General features: G+C 42.0%; 1 protein-coding gene across 5 annotated transcripts in view; it reads left to right on the top strand.

The window, feature by feature from the left end:
- Positions 1-17,352, top strand: part of SERAC1 (serine active site containing 1) — a 564,154-nt gene that overhangs the window by 70,280 nt on the left and 476,522 nt on the right. For 2 of the 5 annotated variants that reach the window (XM_073671517.1, XM_073671516.1), the window contains exon 2: positions 12,942-13,055. The exons of the other annotated variants lie outside the window; for them this stretch is intronic. The gene's annotated coding sequence lies outside the window, so the exon portion shown is untranslated. The remainder of the gene's footprint in view (positions 1-12,941; positions 13,056-17,352) is intronic. 5 annotated transcript variants of the gene reach the window in all.

The following is a 17,352-nucleotide window of genomic DNA, read 5'->3' as shown; positions in this document are numbered from 1 at the left end:
GTATCTATTTTGGTGGAGTCGGTATAAAATTAGAAGTCCGACTCCTAAAATATATAATAAATTGAGTTCAGTAGTAAAATGCAGTATGTGCAGTAAATTTTTTCATAAGAATTTTGGAAAGTTATGAAATGTCCTATAAATGTCTGTTCTATTCCTGATCTTAGCATCTCAGCTTTTATTTGAGATGAACCCGTGCTGCACTTTATGTACATGCTCAGTCAGTGAATCAGTGCTGTGGAGTTAGGAGTCAGGGAAATTGTGTAGTCGGTAGTTTGGCTGACAGCCCAAGCACTGTGGTCCCCAGGAATCTGCCCGGGGGCCAGAGAAAAAGTTGTCGCGGTCTGTAAATGGCCTGCGACAATCTATACAGATTTCCCTTTGAGGGTTATACACTGCAAATATTCTGCTGAAGCGGTCATTCAGTGGCCAGATTTTATATAGACAAAGCTGGGATTGTCTTGAGCAGGATGCAGCGCATTTTCACTATAATTAAAAAATTTTTGGATCGCTTCAATTTGTCCTTTTCATCCAGTATTGCCGAAACTCTGATTTTCTGACTACGCCCAATTGCAGCACAATGCGCCAAAATGTAATAATTTCAGCTGCATTTACAGGGGTTCATCTGGCATATGATGATGTGGAATTTTGAGTGAAAAATTGATGGGTATAGAAATTTTGCCTGGGTCACCATGAGATTTATTGTGCCCTCGCTGAAAAAGAATTTGGAAAAGTCAATTTCAGTGAGACCTGTAGCGTCAAATTGGATTCTTGAGATGCCCAAGAAATCCGGAGTAACACTCTGATAATTTTTGGGGATGGAGTCAATATGGGATCGAGTGCTGGAGGGGTTGCCTTGGTCCTAAGGTGCCTTGCTTGGGTCCCTCCTTACTAGATGAGGAGGAGAAAAAAGAAATAGAGTAATTTGGGATCTTCTTAACTGCCTGAATCCGTGTCCAAGGCAAGAAAAGCTTATGCTAACTCTGGCGAATAGGGTCTTATCGACGAATGGGCCATTTTTATTTTATTCTTTAAAACACTGGGGATGTGTATGTAACTTGTGCTTTTACGCGTGTATTTTGTGGGGCGTGTATAAAAGGTACTACTTATTAAAGAAAAAAAGGGAACAAAAAGAAAAATTGGTTAAAAAAAAAGTTTTATACAAAAAATTAGTGATGTTCACCACACCAATGCCCTACTTATAAAGTTACTCAGTGCTATTTTTTTTTTTTTTTGTTAAAAAAAATGGACGTCACTAACGCTGCAACATACACTCCCATAATACACTATCTATTAAGTTACTCGGCACTAACTATAATTTTTTTGTTTTGTGCTGTAGAAACACGGACGTCACTAACACTTTTATATACGCTACCCTAGTGCGCTACCTCCCTACCTATAAAGCTATTCTGTACTAACTACTATTATTTTTTCTACAAGAAACTCTGACTTCGCTTACACTGCGACGTCTGCTACTTTACCTATAACTGCAAAACAAAAAAATTCCCTTGGTGCAGATTCTGATGAGCAACGATAGTGATCAGAGCGCTGCGGCCATGAAAAAGGCGCCCAAAATACAATCAGGAGTGGTGGTATTGGGGGTTGAGGGAAGATGGAACAGGGGTTTGGGAACTGCTTCTGCTGTGAAAGGTCACACAGCTGGCAGCACAGCATAGGAGACAGGGAGGATTGCATATGCCACCAATGAGTTTTCTTTCAGGTACACAGAGGATTTACTCAACCGGTGATGCTATTTTAAAGCCTCCCTTTTGGCATTGGTTGGTCAGTAACTGTTGAACAGCCAATCAGCACCAAAAGGGTTAATCAGCAGAGGTGATGTCGCGTTCACCCAATCTATTGTGATTGCTGTAATTGGTACTGTTTCAGCACCAATCACAGCATGTGACATTGATATTTTTTTTTCAACTTTGTCTCATCGCGGTGAATGGCTGGACAAAATTGATCGACCATTCACAAGGATCACCGGGGAGGGGGGATGGGAAGAGTCGGCAGTACAGCCTTCCGGAGCGACATGCAGGGATGGCCTGCTGTCAGAGATAGCAGCCATCTTAACTCGGTCACTGCGTGATGCAGCGTGGTGACCAGAAAGAGGGGCACTGTTTGCGGGAATACACTTCCTCAAATGTTTTGAAGGGGTTTAGTGTATGTTAGTAACAAAATGATATAGGAAGAGCCAGTCCTTTTTTTTCCTTTCAAAGCTCTATAAAAAGCCTTAAAGTCTCAAGGGGTTCCCTAGCTAAGTGGATTAGGGAAGCCATTAGGTTAACCTATTCCTCTAGTGGTGTATCAGTTCCAGAGAGTATAAAAGCTCTTTCTACTTGCGCTGTCGCAACCTCTTGGATAGAGAAGGCACAGGTGTCCATCTACCAGATATGTAAGACAGCAACATAGTCCTCTCCTCTGCCCTTCTATAAACACTATAGGTTTGATCTCTCCTTCTCTGCTGATCTATCATTTGGACAAGTATTCTACAGGCAGTGGTTACTCCCTAGGGTGGATTTGGTTTCTCTGTAAATTTCTTGTTGTGATTATTGTTTGGTAACGGTATATAGATAAAGCAGTCTGGAGATCCTCTCAAGCTCTGCAACCCAACTGATGCGGGGTAGAGGTCCTGCCCTTTCATTCAGTAGGTTTCCTGACCTTGATGGGCAGATCCCTTCTCTTGTGTGGTGCTGACATGGCCTTTGGAAAATCCCATTACCGGTAAGTAATTTAGTCCATTGATTCCACCAGTTTCACACATTTGCATAATGAAAGAGTAAATAAATATCCTACCAATTATTTTCTCTGTGAGGATCATCATTCGGTCTGGGACAGTTGTCCATACCCCATTTTTATATAGGGAGTTTTTGGGGACAGTGTTTATATCTAGGTTACCATGGGAAAGTATTAAGGTAGCAGGCAAAAAGGCGTGCTAAGGTGCAGGTCCGTTCTGCATCTGGGGAGAGCCATTTATAAGTCTGGTAACCACATACCAGATATCAGTCCTTGGGCAGTATTCATGGTATGACTTCAGTGTTTGAGTCCCTGCATTAGAGGTTTGGCACACCAAGTTTGGTTGTCTTGGAAACCGACCTCATTCTTCCAAAATGTCTTGCATTCAAAGGGGAAATTAAATGCATTAAGTCATTCACTAGTCTGGGCAGTATCTGTGATCCATAGCTCCTTTTCTTTAAACAACTGTGATCACGGTTCGCAGAAAAGCCCCCACATTTTTAACAGTCCTTGGGGTGTGGACCTCACAGGTTTAACTTAAAGGGAACCTGTCACCTGAAAAAAACGCTATTAACATGCAGATAAGGAGTTAAAATGCTGGTTGATAGCGTTGTAAACCTGCTCAGCGCCAGCACTTAGACCCCTGCTGCTGGGAGGAAATTAACTTTAATCCCCTAGATTTAGTCACAGGGGCAGTGCCAGCGCAGTTCAGTCACAGCACTGTGTATATTGAGCAGCAGCTGTAACTGTGCCCCCCGAACAGACTGACAGCAGGCCATAATGCTGAGCTGCTATTAGCATTGTTTCATGTGACACGTTCCCTTTTATGTTACTGTATTGAAATCTTGCCTACTGAAAATTTCTTAGAACTGTGTGCTATGAATTTAAGCTCATACCAACTGTTTAGGCTACCTGTAAGATTTATCTGTAACCAGGGACTCTCTTCCCACCCTGCAATCTGGACTGCAAGTATGTGGCTGCTGGTGAGGTTTCTTCTATTATAACGGGTAGACTCAAAGGTTTCATTGTGGATATAGCTATAGTTGAATTTTTTATATTGGGTTAGGGGCACTGCAAGTATGGCACAGTATTAAAGTATATTGGGCTATGGCTGCATATCCAGCAGTTCTTATTACTACCTCGAGAAGCATGGTCCAAACGGGCAGGGTCATCATCTTTGCTGCTGCTGGGGTTTAGGACCTTTTTTTCAGTGGCTGGCATGGATCCAAGTGTCTTTGCCTTGGAGCTTGACAGGAATGAAGTGGTTATCTGTACTTGAACCGGATCAACATATCTGGGTTCCAGTGGTTTTCTTACTTGCCTTTTGACCACAACTCAGTCTCCTAGTGTTAAGCCATGGGTGCCATCAAGTCTCTTGGGGTCTGGAATAAAGGAAAGCATGTGGTTATGAGAAACAATTTCAGTAGCTTGCCGAAGTATTCACCCCCTTGGCTTTTTTCATATTTTGCTACCTCACAACCTGGAATTTCAGGGTTTTGGTTTTTTTGAGGGTTTGCAACAGTTCACGTTAAGATCATGCTTATAACTGTGAACATTTCATTTTCTTTTTATTGTGAAACAAATAACAAATAGGACATAATATCTGAACTTCAGTGTGCATACCTGTTTACCCCCTAAACACAGTACTTTGTGGAGCCTCCTTTTGCGGCAATTGCAGCTGCAAGTCGCTTTGGTAGAGTCTCTATAAGCTTTCCTCATCTTGCCCATTTCCCATTTGCCCATTTCTCAAGGCAAAACTGCTCCAGCTCCTTGTAGTTAGATGGGTTCCTCTGGTGAACAGCATTGTCTTGTAAGGTGAACCTCCATCCCAGTCTTAAATTACTTACAGAGTGAAACAGATTTTTCTCAAGAATATCCCTATATTTCGCATCATCCATCTTCCTCTCGACTCGTACCATTTTCACTGCCCCTGTTACCAGAAAAACATTCCCACAGCATGATGTTGCCACCACCATTTGTTACTGTAGGGATGGTATTCTTGGGTGATTAGCTGTGTTGTTGGTTTGTTCCAGACATAGCGTTTACCTTGGTAGCTAAAAAGTTAAAATTTGGTCTCATCTGACCACAGCGCCTTCCTCGATACATTTGGGGAGTCTACCACATGTCTTGACAACCTCAAAACGAGCCTTACAATTTTTATGTAAATAAAAGCTTTTTTCTGCCCATTCTTCCATAAAGGCCACCTCTAAGGAGTGTATGGCTTACTGTTGTCGTATAGACAGATACTCCAGTCTCTGCTTGGCAACTCTGCAGCTCCTTCAGGGTTACTTTTGGTCTCTGTGCTGCCTCTCTAATTAAGGCCCTCCATGCCTGGGCTGAACGTTTGGGTGGGCAGCCCTCTCTTGGCAGGTTTGTTGTGGTACCATTTTCTTTCCATTTGATGACAATGATTTGATGGTGCTCTGGGGCATCATCAGAGATTGAGATATTTTTTTATATAACCCAACCCTGACTTATACTTCTCAACAACTTTGTCCCTGACTTGTTTTGCGATCTCCTTGGTCTTCATGGTGTTGTTTGATTAGTGGTGCCTCTTGCTTAATAGTGTTGCAGCCTCTGTGGCCTTTCAGAAAAGGTGTGTATATACTGCCAGACCATGTGACACTTTGATTGAACACAAGTGGACTTCCTTTCACTAAGCATGTGACTTTTGAAGGTAATTGCTTGCACCCGAAATTTTAGGGGCTTAATCACAAAAGGGGTGAATGCACATGCCAATTTATAGTTATTTGATTACATAAATTTACCGTATTTTGCAGATTATAAGATGCACCAGACTATAAGACACACACCAAATTTTGGGGTGGAAAATGGGGGAGTTTTTTTTTTTTCTTTAAGTAAAACAGTGGTGCGTCTTATAAACCGTTTACCAGAGGGTGGGCGGTAGTGTAGTGGGAGGTCACAGGAGGCAGGGTCACTGCTTCAGGAGACTGACGGCAGGAGTGGGCCATGCTATGGTGCATGGGTGCTCATTCGAATTTGCACCGGTGAGCTGTGTCCCTTTTCCCATTTAGTTAAGTTCCCTGCTTTGGGTTTCGGGTAAATGGCCACCGGTGGTGCACATGCGCAGAATGAGACCCCGGGAGACGAAATCTTGTTTCCTGAGATCTCAATCTGCACATAAGCCACCTCTGGCAAACATTTTTTCAAAGCCCACCGCTGGAAACTGAATATGAAAAGAGGACTCTGCTCACCTGTGCCAACATCTAATGAGCGCCCAGGCACTGCAGTATCGCCAGCCTCCTAAAGCAGCGACTCTGCCTCCTGTGACTTCCCTCCACCTCCATCAAACCCCACACCCCACGGTAAGCTCACCCTCGGATTATAAGACGCGCTCCCATTTTTCCTCCTTGTGTTTCAGCGAGATGCCTTATTCATGGTATCTCGCTGATTAACCCCTTTCTGACCAAGTCAGTAATAGTATGTAGCTGTGCCCTTGGACTTATGGACCAGCTACGTATGATTATGTATAATGCGATCTCGCCCGCACACAAGTGGTGCGGGGCGATCGCCGCCGGGTGTCAGCTGATTGTCACAGCTGACACCTGGTGCTATGTGCAGGAAGCTGTCCCGCACCGCTCCGAGCGCATTAACCCCCGCAATGCTGCGATCGAGGACGATCGCAGCATTGCTGGGTCAAGGGGTGAGGTAAGCGCCGGTACTCAACTCCTCTCCAGCCTCCAGCAATGTCTGCAGCGGCTCCCGGATGTTGTCATGACGACCCGATGTCGTCATGACAACATCCTGGTGACCAGGAGGCAGAAAGTTACTTTGGTCATGCGCAGTGCATGACCAAAGTAATGTCTCCCTGTGTGCAGCGCTGGCAGGCTGCATGGCATAGGGAGCTGCTGCTCTCTATGCTATACAGCCGATCAGGCTGCAAAAAGTGAAAGTCCCATAGTGGGACAATGTGTAAAAAATAAATAATCCCCATAAAATATAAATTTATTGTACCCATAATATTTATTTATTATGAAAAAAAAATAAACCAATAAAAGTACATATATTTGGTATCGCCGGGTCCGGAACGACCTGACCTATAAAACTGTCCCACTAGTTAACCCCTTTAGTGAACATGGTAAAAAAATAAATAAATAAAACACAAAGCAAAAAACAATGCTTTATCATCATACCGCCAAACAAAAAATGGAATAACACGCGATCAAAAAGACGAATGTCAATAAAAATGGTACTGTTGAAAACGTCATCTTGTCCCGCAAAAAAACAAGCCCCCATACGGCTCCATCATCTGAAAAATATAAAAGTTATAGCTCTCAGAATAAAGCAATGCAAAAAAATTCTTTTTTCTAGAAAATAGTTTTTGCGTAAAACCGCCACAACATAAAAAACTATATAAATGCGGGACAGCTGTAAATGTACTGACCTGAAGAATAAAGCTGCCTTATCAATTTTACCACACGCAGAACGGCATAAAAAAAAAAAACGAAAAAACAATTCCGGAATTGCTGGTTTTTGTTTATTTTACCCCCAAAAAATCGGAATAGAAAGCGATCAAAAAATGTCACATGCCCGAAAATGGTACCAATAAAAACGTCAACTTGTCCCACAAAAACAAGCTATCACATGACTGTCGGCTAAAATATGGAAAAATTATAGCTCTCAAAATATGGCGATGTAAAAACTAGTCTTTCCAAAAAAAAAAAGCGTCTCTTAGTGTGTGACAGCTGTCAATCATAAAAACCCGATATGAATCTGGTATCGCTGTAATCGCACCGACCCGAAGAATAAAGTCGTCTAATCACTTATACCACACGAGGAACGGCGTAAAAAAATAAACTTTAGGGTTAGGGTTGGGATTTTTTCAAAAGTAAAGAAAAAAAATTATTATGATATGGCGACCAGTGTTGAGCGCAAGTGCTTGCTACTTGAGTTTGCATCGGGTGCTCGGGTATGTACTGAGTATCGTGGGTATTTGAGTGACATGCTCGAGTCTCTGCCGCATATGCTTCGCGGCCCAAAAAAACATTGCTGGGATCGCCTGCCGTGCACGAGTGATCCCCGCATGTTTTTTTTGGGTGTCTAACAACCGTGAAACATGCGGAGCGAGAACTCGAACATGTCACTCGAGCACCCGTGATACATGGTGCATACCCGAGTACCCGATGCAAACTCAAGTAGCGAGCACTTGTGCTCAAGACTAATGACGACTTATTCAATATGATGACCTAATGTTATCAAATTCTGTCGTACCTCTGGGTTCAAAATGTACACTTGATAAAGTCCTTGAGGGGTCTAGTTTCCAAAATGGAGTCAATTGTGGGGGTTTCCACTATTTAGGCACATCAGGGGACAAGTAATTTATATTCTAAGGAGGAATGGGTGAGGGATAATCACGTTTTCTCACAGGGCCCTGTAGGTTTGGATTTCTTTTTCCCTTAATAATAAAGACCTTCATTTAAAAACTGCATTTGTTTTTACTTGTATTATCTTAGTCTAATATTTAAATTTGTTTTGTGATCTGAAACATTTAAGTGTGAAACATGAAAAAGAATAAGAAATCAGGAAGGGGGCAAACACTTATTCGCACCACTGTATCATTTGTATTTGACACATACAGGTCCCGCTAGGTTCCTATTAGAAATGAATGGAGCGAGCCGCCTCTCCTTTTCTGGAAGCCACCACTGGCTCCCCAATCTTTCCATTCATCAATGGGACCTGCATTTATCGGACATACACTATATGGCATATCCTTTCAATTTGCCATAAATTTCCCAAATGCGACAATCTTTGGATCCTACATGTACTGTTCCACTTGTGGTGACGGTGTTGTTTATATATTTAAAAAGAGTCGATTACCCCCAAAATTCTTATTTCTCTAATTATACAGGGGACTGACCCCTATAAAAATCCTACTAGCACAATAGTGGTACAGTGCCTGAGAAAATAACTTTTGCTTCAAATGCAAATGAGGAGATTTTGGTGCACACTTGGTGTGCCTAAGTGCACCAGTACTTCCCCATAAAAGTGGAGGAGAGGGCGGAGAAGACATTTTACATATTCGGCTCCAGACTTAATCACACTCTATCTTTGTTTGCTAGCCTCTCTCTCCCTGCCTTCGGACGAATCCGTAATCATGAGGAAGTGAGCAGCCAGCTACGGTTCTGACTTCCTCTTGATTATTGATTCGTCCAAAGGCGGGGAGAGAGGCCAGCTGGTTCGCGTGACTGAATATCGTACGAGCCCCGAGAGAACGAGGAATGGGTCATCAAATCGAGGGTCCAAGCTCCTTATCACATGTCTACGCATGACCACCCAATCTCCTGGATTCAGCTAAAGGATATTTACACTGGCATTAGGATGTTAAATTGATGAAACACATTTTAAGTTTGTGTTCTGCACAGATAAGGCATGACTGTACATGTTTAGAGGCTATGTGACTGCAACCAGCAGCGATCCAGAAGGCATTTACCATGTTAAACGTGACTTTGAGACATGAGTGAGGCCATAGGTTACTTTCACCATCATGGGGAGACTTGGTAAACACAACGTATCCTTAGGCTATGTGCCCACGATGCAGAAATGCTTATTTTTTCCGCTTCTCCCTGGCAAGAAAAACGCATGTGGTTTTTACATGCGTTTTTCCCGCCAGGTAGAAGCGTTTGTCAAGCGTTTTTGCATGCATTTCCGCATGTGAGTTATCAAGCGCTTTTCCAAGCTATTTTAGCATCACCGGCATGGATTTATAGTAGTGTGACCAAGTTAGTTAAAAAAAAAAAAAAGAATAAGAATGGTAAAAAATAAAAAAAATAAAAAAGATTATACTTACCTTCTGATGTTCTCCCGGTGTTTTCTCTGCTGCGTCCGGTGTCTTGGGCGGCTCGCGGTGGTGTGAAGGACCTGCGGTGTCGTCATTGAGTCATATGACAGGTCACATGACTCAATGACGTCATGGCAGGTCCTTCACAACAACGCGACCCATACAGCAGACCAGACGGAGGGGAGAAAACACCGGAGGATATCGGAAGGTAAGTATAATCTTTATTTTTTATTTAAATTCTTTTTTTTACAGTTTCTGTAGTACCCGGGTCCGGAGGAGAGTCTCCTGTCCTCTAGACCTGGGTACCATCCGCACATTGAACCATGTGATATCTGCTTGTGCAGATGCAGTGATGCGGATGTCACGCGGTCCAGTGCAAGTCAATGGCGGCGATTACGCTGCGTGTCCGCAAAATTAATGGACATGCTGCTTATTTTTCCGCAATGATCTGCAGCGGAAATTTCCGCAGCATGTGCACAGCCATGCGAATTACCATTGGGGACCATGGAACACGTATTACCAAGCGTTTTTTAAGCGTTTTCGCTGTGGAAATTCTGCAGCAAAACGCTTTAAAAACGCATAGTGGGCACGCAGCCTTACACTCCCATACTCCATTTGTGTTCAGCTAAGATCCCATTTTCCCCCACTGTTCTTTTTCTGTTTGGGCAGCCTGTTGCTGGATGGATTTCAGGACATCTAAGCTCACCTTGGTTTGGACTTGCTGACTTCCTGCCACCGCCCTCTATTCCCTAGGCCACCTTGGCGCTGTTTTTGCAGCCTCATCTGCCTGTTTGTTGACCTATACCTCTAGGGAGTCACCTTTTCTTTGTGCTTTCAGCTTGATTATGTCTAGCTGGACTGTTAACAAACGTGCCTCCCTTAATTGTTCCAACAGTTATGAATATTTAATAAACTTACCAGCTGATGTACAGAAAGCTCTGCCTAATAAGCATGTGTGATCCTGAATGTGTAATGGCAGTTTGTGCAACTATTGGCTGTTTTTATCTTCAGCTCTGCCTCCTTGGCTGACATAGTTGTGCTCAAAAGTTTACATACCCCGGCAGAATTTTTCCTTTCTTGGCCTTGTTTCAGAGAATATGAATGATAACAAAACAAACTTTCTCCATTCATGGTTAGTGGTTGGGTGAAGTCATTTATGGTCAAACTACTGTGTTTTCTCTTTTTAAATCTTAATGACAACCAAGAACATCCAAATGACCCTGATGAAAAGTTCACATTCCCTGGTGATTTTGGCCTGATAACATGCACAGAATTTGACACAAATGGGTTTGAATGGCTAGTAAAGGCAACATCCACACCTGTGACCTGTTTGCTTGTAATCGGTGTGTGTGCATAAAAACTGAGTGAGTTTCTGGGATCCAAACAGACTCTTGTATCTTTCTTCCAGCCACTGACGTTTCTGGATTGTGAGTCATGGGGAAAGCAAAAGAATTGTCAACGGATCTACGGGAAAAGGTAGTTGAATTGTATAACACAGGAAATGGATACAAAAAGATAACCAATGAATTGATAATACCAGTCAGCAGCGTTCAAACTGTGATTAACAAATGGAAAATCAGTGGCTCTGTAAAAACCAAACCACGGTCAGGTAGACCAACAAAAGTTACGACCAAAACTGCCAGGAAAATTGTTCGGGATGCAAAAAAAAAACCACAAATAACATCAGCTGAAATTCAGGACTCTCTGAAAACTAGCGGTGTGACCGTTTCTAGATGCACAATAAGGAGGTACTTGAAGAAAAATGGTCTGCATGGTCGAGTCGCCAGAAGAATGCCATTACTGCACAAATGCCACAAAGTATCTTGCTTACAATACGCCAAACAGCACAGAGACAAGCCCCAAAACTTCTGGAACAAGGTAATTTGGAGTGATGAGTCCAAAATTGAACTTTTTGGCCACAACCATAAACGTTACATTTGGAGAGAGGTCAACAAAACCTGTGATGGAAGGAACACCATTGACACATAATATGGAGGTGGATCACTGATGTTTTGGGGATGTGTGAGCTACAAAGGCCCAGGAAACTTGGTAAAAGTTGAAAGATGAATGCAGCACTTTATCAGCAAATACTGGAGGCAAATTTGCACTCATCAGCCCGGAAGCTGCGCATGGGACTTACTTGAACGTTCCAACATGACAACGATCCAAAACACAAGGCCAAGTCAACCTGTCATTAGCTACAGCAGAACAAAGTGAAGGTTCTGGAGTGGCCATCTCAGTCTCCTGACCTCAATATCATTGAGCCACTCTGGGGAGATCTCAAGCGGGCAGTTCCTGCTAGACAGCCAAGGAATTTACAGGAACTGGAGGATTTTTGCCAAGAAGAATGGGCAACTTTACCATCTGAAAAATTAAAGAACCTCATCCACAACTACCACAAAAGACTTCAAGCTGTCATTGATGTTAGAGGGGGCAATACACGGTATTAAGAACTGGGGTATGTGTCATTAAGATTTAAAGAGAAAACACAGTAGTTTGACCATAAATGGCTTCACCCACCCAACCAATAACCATGAGTGGAGGAAAAGTTTTTTTGTTATCATTTATATTCTCTCAAACAAGGCCAAGAAAGGAAAAATTCGGCAGGGATATGTAAACTTTTGAGCACAAATATATAAGGATGGAATTGTTCAGTTTGGATTACCTCGGGTGAAGATCCTACTGCATGTCAAGCATAAAATCGCCCATCCATGTGGTATCTGGAGCCATCTTTAAAATGTGCTGTAGGAACAGATTTGTGAAAATGTGAAAACCTGCTGTCTACTGGCTCATTATTTCTATGCTGTCATGTTCATGTGTCTTGTCAAAGCACTCCTCATTTGTCAGTGTTGTGACTAGCTGCCCCTTTTCTTAATCAACAGGAATTAGAGTGACTGGATTCAGAACATTACATCTTTTGAGGGTGATATACTTAGCAATCATAAGATCACATTCAAGTCTGAGTTGCCTTTCTACAGACAGTTGTTTCAGCTAGACCTGTGAGTGTGCTGTGGATGTCATGTGGGGAGTAAATTCTCATAGTTATAATTTGGAATACCAAAGGTCAGAGCTGGCACAATGAGTAAATTGGGAGAGTGAAAGTAGTTTTTCTTCTTGAGTGAGGTTAAAGGGGTCTGATGGCTGGCAATCATAGAGCGCTTACATCAACTTAAGAGGCTGACCTTATCTTTAGGATCCTAAACAGAAAAATGTGTGTATCTGTCGATGTGATTTAGTTAGGACAAGATTTTGAACTGCTTGTTTCCACTCATTGGTGGTATGTCTGGCACTTTCAGAAATGCAGTGAACCAAGAATGTAACCTTTTCTTTGCAATACTGTAATTTATAGGAATCCTTACAGCTGTTCTTTGCTAGAAATCACAACAAAGATACGGTTTCTTTTTTTCAGGATGGTCTGGACAGCAGAGCAGAAGATTATCTACATACTGCAATAGCATAACTTGTGGATGAGGTGGTTGCCACTATTCCAGGATACCTGCCGTTGCTGTAGAATAACTGGAAGGTGAATGCATCCCTCACTGTGGGAGGTCTGTCTAGCAGTACTGTTTACCCTTGTGTAGGCAAACTGATATTGACAGTCTGGATGTAGGGGGACAAGGAAACATACATTTGGGAAGGCAACCACTGTAAAATAATTGAAGGTTGCAGGGATCTATGACAAAACCAGAAGAAATGAACTGGAGTCAAGTTAGTATGCATGCAAAGTAAAAGTATATTCAGACTGGCCGAAAAACAGACAAAAACCAAGACAGAAACAAAATAAATACCCTGCTGTAAATAAATAAGTAAAAGCAATAGTGCATATAAATAACATTGGGTACTTGGTAAACACAGGTTTGTATTTTTTTTTAAAAATGTAGACGCCACCCCACCAACGTCAAGGTGTAAGGTGTACCCAAGTTTTGGATGGTCCTAATCTCTAATATTAAAACCTTACCCTGCATCATAGTGACGTCTTGTGTGAATTAGGGCTGAGAAGGGATCTATGACAGTAATGTATGAGGATTCAGGGAACACAATCTTTTTTTCTTAACTGGATTCAAGGTCTTTTGTATCAATGCTCTTGCCTAGACTAGGTTGGGGATATGGGATGCTACTTTAAACAGGAAGGGTTAGTTCCCTCTTTCAATTTCATAATGACTGGATGGATTGGGAGCTATCCCACATTGGCTTACCCCTTTGTCCATTAGGTGTTTGCCACTTTTTCATCTCCATCTCATCCAGCAGTTGATCATCTGGTACCATTATGATTTTTGACATGTACGCCATCCCTGCAAGCTTGCATAGACGTACAGTACAGACCAAAAGTTTGGACACACCTTCTCATTTAAAGAAAGATTTTTCTGTATTTTCATGACTATGAAAATTGTACATTCACACTGAAGGCATCAAAACTATGAATTAACACATGTAGAATTATATACTTAACAAAAAAGTGTGAAACAACTGAGAATATGTCTTATATTCTAGGTTCTTCAAAGTAGCCACCTTTTGCTTTGATGACTGCTTTGCACACTCTTGGCATTCTCTTGATGAGCTTCAAGAGGTAGTCACCGGAAATGGTTTTCACTTCACAGGTGTGGCCTGTCAGGTTTAATAAGTGGGATTTCTTACCTTATAAATGGGGTTGGGACCATCAGTTGTGTTGTGCAGTAGTCTGGTGGATACACAGCTGATAGTCCTACTGAATAGACTGTTAGCTGCTTTTTTCTTGCCATAATACAAATTCTAAGTAAAGAAAAACGAGTGGCCATCATTACTTTAAGAAATGAAGGTCAGTCAGTGCGAAAAATTGGGAAACCTTTGAAAGTGTCTCCAAGTGCAGTTGCAAAAACCATCAAGCGCTACAAAGAAACTGGCTCAGATGAGGACCGCCACAGGAAAGGAAGACCAAGAGTCACCTCTGCTTCTGAGGATAAGTTTATCCGAGTCACCAGTCTCAGAAATTGCAGGTTAACAGCAGCTCAGATTAGACACCAGGTCAATGCCACACAGAGTTCTAGCAGCAGACACATCTCTTCAACAACTGTTAAGAGGAGACTTTGTGCAGCAGGCCTTCATGGTAAAATAGCTGCTAGTAAACCACTGCTAAGGACAGGCAACAAGCAGAAGAGACTTGTTTGGGCTAAAGAACACAAGGAATGGACATTAGACCAGTGGAAATCTGTGCTTTGGTCTGATGAGTCCAAATTTGAGATCTTTGGTTCCAACCACTGTGTTTTTGTGCGATGCAGAAAAGGTGAACGGATGGACTCTACATGCCTGGTTCCCACCGTGAAGCATGGAGGAGGAGGTGTGATGGTGTGGGGGTGCTTTGCTGGTGACACTGTTGGGGATTTATTCAAAATTGAAGGCATACTGAACCAGCATGGCTACCACAGCATCTTGCAGCGGCATACTATTCCATCCGGTTTGCGTTTAGTTGGACCATCATTTATTTTTCAACAGGACAATGACCCCAAACACACCTCCAGGCTGTGTAAGGGCTATTTGACCAAGAACGAGAGTGATGGGGTGCTACGCCAGATGACCTGGCCTCCATAGTCACCAGACCTGAACCCAATCGAGATGGTTTGGGGTGAGCTGGACCGCAGAGTGAAGGCAAAAGGGCCAACAAGTGCTAAGCATCTCTGGGAACTCCTTAAAGATTGTTGGAAGACCATTTCCGGTGACTACCTCTTGAAGCTCATCAAGAGAATGCCAAGAGTGTGCAAAGCAGTCATCAAAGCAAAAGGTGGCTACTTTGAAGAACCTGGAATATAAGACATATTTTCAGTTGTTTCACACTTTTTTGTTAAGTATATAATTCCACATGTGTTAATTCATAGTTTTGATGCCTTCAGTGTGAATGTACAATTTTCATAGTCATGAAAATACAGAAAAATCTTTAAATGAGAAGGTGTGTCCAAACTTTTGGTCTGTACTGTATGTCTGACAGGGAACTCATGACTGCAATGCCATCAGGAGTACATTCAATAGTAGCATGTATACCACTCAATACATCTGCCGCCATTAAATTCATATATGCGATTTTGCTAACAATACATTTTGCAAGTACATCCTTACTGTCTAGCAGCTTCAATATCAACAATTTACTCGAGAGCTCCTATGGCAAAGGGGTGGTGGAAAATCAGTCTCTTTCCTCAAGGGTTTGCACTGTCTGTAGTAATGTCCATTCTACCCTTAATCCTGCATTGAACTATTCCTGGATTCCAAGGTCTCCCACTTCTCTATCTGCCTTGATTTTCCTGTAGCTAAGCATATCTGACTGGTTGCTTGATCCTTGTCTGTTCAACTCGATTAGCTACTTGCAAAAAGTCTTTTGGATCCAAGGGTCTCCATTCAGGTTCTAGCTGTTTGTACTGCCTCCCCTGGAAACTTATTCATATTGTCAATTAATACCTGCATCTGTATCTTAACGTCCAGAGGTTTCCTGGGACTGTACCCACCTCAGCTGTAACTGCCCAACGTATTTCTCTATATTCTCGCCTTTTTGCTGATTCACATCAGTCAGTAGTATAGACTGCTCTCTTGCTTTGGCATAGCTAATTCGTTCCGCGCATCACAATATGCCTCTCCAGACTGCACAGATTTGCTCATCTATCATTTACATTTGATCCTTTGTCAAGTCCGTATGGGTCCTGATTGTGTCCCAGTATGTCACCTGCCATTGCAGTCACTAGGCTCTACAGGCCTGTCCAAATCACGTGTATGTTCGCTGTATTATAAGTATTTGTAAAAAGGAACATGTTGGTTTTCAGTATCGGGCAACTGTTTTAACATGAAACAACGTAATCCGTTAAAGCAATTAGCCGTGACATATGAAGTGATTCTAACTAGAAAATTTTAAAACATGATATTCTATCAATTATTAATAAAAAAAAAAAACAATTAAAGACAGGACAAACAGGGCCTCCAAAAATAGGGGCGGCAGAATCAATCAGTAGCCTGGTAAGGAATACCAATGAGTATACTAGATCATATATCAAGCCTAGACAGACAAAAGCCTAGACAGACATGCTGCTGCTTAATACAGACAATATGTTATTAGGCCTAACAAATCTAACCTGTAGAGTGCAATAATATCTATCATTCAGACACCTCTCTCCAGGCTAAAGAGATTATCATTGGAGAGGAGGGAAGGTGGTGAAGTGGAAAGCGGGATATTAAAGGTGCTAGTGCATAAGTCCAATTGTATGTACCCAGCATTTCCATCACTCCACCTAATCATTAAATCCAAGGCTTTTTTACAGTGGAGTCCTTTTCCTTCAGTTTTCCTTTTTTACCCATATTTTTTTTATTTATATTTTATATTGCCTTTCTTAATATTCGGTAGTGTACTACAGACACCTTAATATTTATAGACACGATTCACCTTAGTAATTGTGAAAACAACACTATTTATGGTTCAATAAATTTTATTAAAATACAAAAATATAACAGTTAGTGAACAAGAATATGATATGTTATTGATATTGTCTCACTATATATCACATGTACAATAAGCGTCGACGACCATAGATTTCTTATAATCATTCAGTAGAGCATATCATTGATTGATTATAACATTGATATAAAATTTATGAAAAATAATGAAAGAAAAAAAATCAGAACTCAGTAGACAATTGACAACATATAAAAGGTAGGCATGTCAGAAGTGACAAACAGTCAGCCTGCAGTTGGCTGCAGGAGATTTGTACGTTTGACATTGCAGACATCTTCTTAGAGGCGGTCTCTAGGACCCAGCGGTTACCTTCCTCTAGCTAATTAACACCCTGACCTGCGTGTATAAATACCTG

The sequence above is a fragment of the Phyllobates terribilis genome, unplaced genomic scaffold (genome assembly GCF_046119375.1).
Source record: "Phyllobates terribilis strain yellow unplaced genomic scaffold, ASM4611937v1 Scaffold_3__8_contigs__length_932513732, whole genome shotgun sequence".
Lineage (NCBI taxonomy): Eukaryota > Metazoa > Chordata > Amphibia > Anura > Dendrobatidae > Phyllobates > Phyllobates terribilis.
This window is presented reverse-complemented; position numbering and strand designations above follow the sequence as displayed.